The following is a 3,504-nucleotide window of genomic DNA, read 5'->3' on the forward strand; positions in this document are numbered from 1 at the left end:
GTTGATTCATTGCTTTCAGCTGTGTGATTTCCAATTTTTTCTGTGTTAGTGACCTCTGCACTTGTTATGGGTGGGGTTGGGTTCTGAGGTTGCATTTTACTCCTTCTCGTCATTTTGTGTAGCACTGTCTTCTGTCCTTTGTTGTAGATCTTTGCTGTAGTTATAACCTTCGCAAGTACTGAAGTTCAGGTGCAGCTCTACAAAGTTTGCACTTATCCAGCTGCGTCTGGCTTTGGTCTGGCTGCTGTGCTCAGCTCCTTCCCGCTGCTGCCCTTGAAGGCGAACCTGTTGTGCCCCTGTGGCAAGATGTTCTGCTCCTGGACTAGCTGGTTGGATCTATCCTCTACACTCTCTGCAGGGATTGCAGCTGCAGGATTACACCCCAGGCGTGTATGCCAGGCCTGAGCTGTGCCTGGAGGGGGCTAGGTGAAGTAGGGGGAAGAGGATGCTCTCCCACACACTCTCTGGACCTGGGCTAGGACTGCATCTGGGGGATCCGGGACGTGGCAGAAATTCCTACTCGGCAGGCAGGGTGACGGAGGTACTGCAGAGTGGTGGGGGTCGGCCCAAGGGTGTGGGAGAGGGTCCGGCCCAAGCTACGCCTGGGCCGGGACTGGTCCCGCAGGTGCAGGGTAGGAGGAAACTCTCCATACACTCACCGGACCTGGGCTAGGACTGGGTCTGGGGGTTCCCGGAACTCGGCAATAATTCCTACTCGGCGGGCGGGGTGGGGGATGTACTGCGGAGTGGTGGGGGGCGGCCCAAGGGGGTGGGTGAGGGGGTGGCCCAAGGGGTTGGGAGACGGTCCGGCCCACGCTGCGCCTGGGCTCGGGCTGGTCCCGCCAGCGCCAGGTAGCAGGAAGCTGTCCGCACACTCACCAGTTTAGTCACTTTTAATGGGATACGTGAAAGTAGTGAGAGAAAATGTATCAGAATTGATCTGAGCTGCAAGAGACAAAAAACCTAGTATAACTATGACTTAAACTGAACAGATTATTTTGTGTATATTACCTACTAGATAACTGAAGAGGGGGAGAGCCGAGCAGCTATCACAGTCCCACAGTGTCTATGGACTCGCATTCCTTCCTGATAATCATTCTTCTATCATGCTCGTATAACAAGAAGGTTGATAAAGCTGCAGCATCACATTTGCATTTTAAGCATCAGGTGAGGGAAAATGAGAGGGATTTATGTGCTCCTTTTAAAGACATTCAAGCCATTTCCGACTGAAACTGAAGTGGTTTTGTTTCTACCAGAATCACTACAAACACATAAGTAGTACATAGTGATAGAACGATATGATGGTTATGATTTCACTAAGTAATAAGTGTTTTTCAACTTCTCTATGATCTTATCAGACCATGACTGAATATGCAGTCTTTCATTGGCCAGTATGTAGCATATAAGTGTATTTAATTGGTGAAAATTCAGTCAACTAAATCCATCTAGCTTCAAGAAAGGTTGGAAATTGCAGTCTTTAACCTCTATATGTTGTCACCTGGCTAATGTTCAGGGATCTGTTACTCAAGAAAATTGTGAAAATAGGTAATTTGGGGTAGATAACATGCCACAGAATCTTTTCTGCCCTAGTTACTATTCTTCTTGCTCAAACAAATTAAATGATATTCAAAATTAAGGGAGGAAGTCTTTAGTTCACAGTTTGTAGAGGTTTCATTTCATAGTTGGCTGGCTCCAATGCAGCGCAGTATGGCAGAAGGGCATCACAGAAGAGACACGGTTCATAATAGGCAGAAGGCAATAAAGCATCAAAATAGCAAAGAAGCAACAAGCAAGGGACAACAGCCTTCTTTCTGTCCTTTACATTCTCTCCAGGCTACATACCCTTAGGGCAGGTGGCATTCAAACTCACAGGGGGCTTCACGTTATGTAATCCAAAACTATGCCAAAGCCATCCATGAATTGAATAGTAACACATCCTAAATCCAAGCATCAGAGTAAATCCTAAAATCACATAACCTATATACAGTCATCCTTAGAAAGCCTCAGCTATGACCATAGAAGGCTTTGAAGGAACATCTAGACATAAGCCATAACTTTAATTTTTTTATTTTTTAATAATTTTATTGAGAAACAAATAGCAATGAGAATGTTTCAAAACAGGATAGTAGGGCAGTTGCAATGATTAATACATTGCATATTGTTGTCTTTGTAGTAGTTATTCATAGTACAAAATGCAGACATGATATCCTGGCCATACACTATTAGTCCAAATATTACTTCTCATTGAATTAAGAGAAAATATCTGTATATCTAACCTAACTATTTTGTATCTACAGATACAAAATGGTCCTTCATTTATATCCCTCTTTTTCATTTAGTTTTGTTAGAGATAAGTATTCCATTGCCATTTAAATATTGTAGGTGCGTGAATTCATCAAAATAATCCAATATAGTCCAGTAGTTGTAGTGGGTTATCCGTAGGACTGTGCAGACCTCAAAAGTCATATCTGAAATTGCTGGGCTCCAGACCTTGCTTCCTGTTCTAGTGGTGCTTTCTACCAACCTCTTTGTTTTTTGCTCTTTTCCCATAATTTTATTGAGAAACAAATGGCAATGATACAGTTTCAAATCAAATTGCTAAGTTGCATGTGAATAACAATAAGCTTTTCTTCTGGAGGGCTAACAACCTAAGTTTGCAGAAAAATTAGAGAAAAAGGAGGGCCTCAAGGAAAGCCAACATTCTGGCCCTAGCCTTCCAAGGTCAATTAAGACTCAGGACATATGAGAACTTGTAATGTAATGTCACGTAACTCAGTAGTGTCCCAAATTTTCTGATCAAGGAGATTATGGGGCCAAAGAGGAAAGTGATTGATAATGTAGAGTGTGCCTAAGGAGAGTAACATGGAGAGAAATTTCTCTCAGGCTTTCACAGAGAGCACATTGGCCAAGCAATGGCCGTGACTCATCCACATGGACACTGACTAAGGATCTACAATCTGAGGTACAGGGTCTCAGGATAAATCCTGAGGGGATTTGACTGACCTTATCAGATCCAAAAGCTACAATTCTTGTTATATAGGTCTTGCTTTATCTTGGTCTTAACCATTCAGCAGAAAAGTATAAAAACGAAGCCATAATGTTTTTCAAGTACATAATTTCAATATAATCCATTTAGTGTAAACAAGAAGTAAAAGAAGAATTGAAAAGATTTGTCAGAAGACTTACAATCTAGCAATAATATATGACATTTTCAGAGGGGTTATCCTAAGAAGAAATGGTTGAAAAGGAGTTCCAACATAAGTTGCCAGGGAGAGCCTCATAGGCATTTAGAGAATGTAAGGAAAAGTAAGTAAAGTTGAGAGTGAAGTTTAGAAGGTAAACTACCTTTAGAGAAATATCTATTGATATCATTAGTCCACTTTTAAAACATAAAGTTAATTCGTTATTTACCACTTGAGTTGTAGAAAGTCCTTATATATAAACATGCAAGTTTTTTTTCCATTTTAGAAGATGCTTTTCATTTCATTGATCATTTCTGTTGGT

Source organism: Octodon degus, unplaced genomic scaffold, assembly GCF_000260255.1.
Source record: "Octodon degus isolate 3935 unplaced genomic scaffold, OctDeg1.0 scaffold00063, whole genome shotgun sequence".
In the NCBI taxonomy this organism is placed as follows: Eukaryota; Metazoa; Chordata; class Mammalia; order Rodentia; family Octodontidae; genus Octodon; species Octodon degus.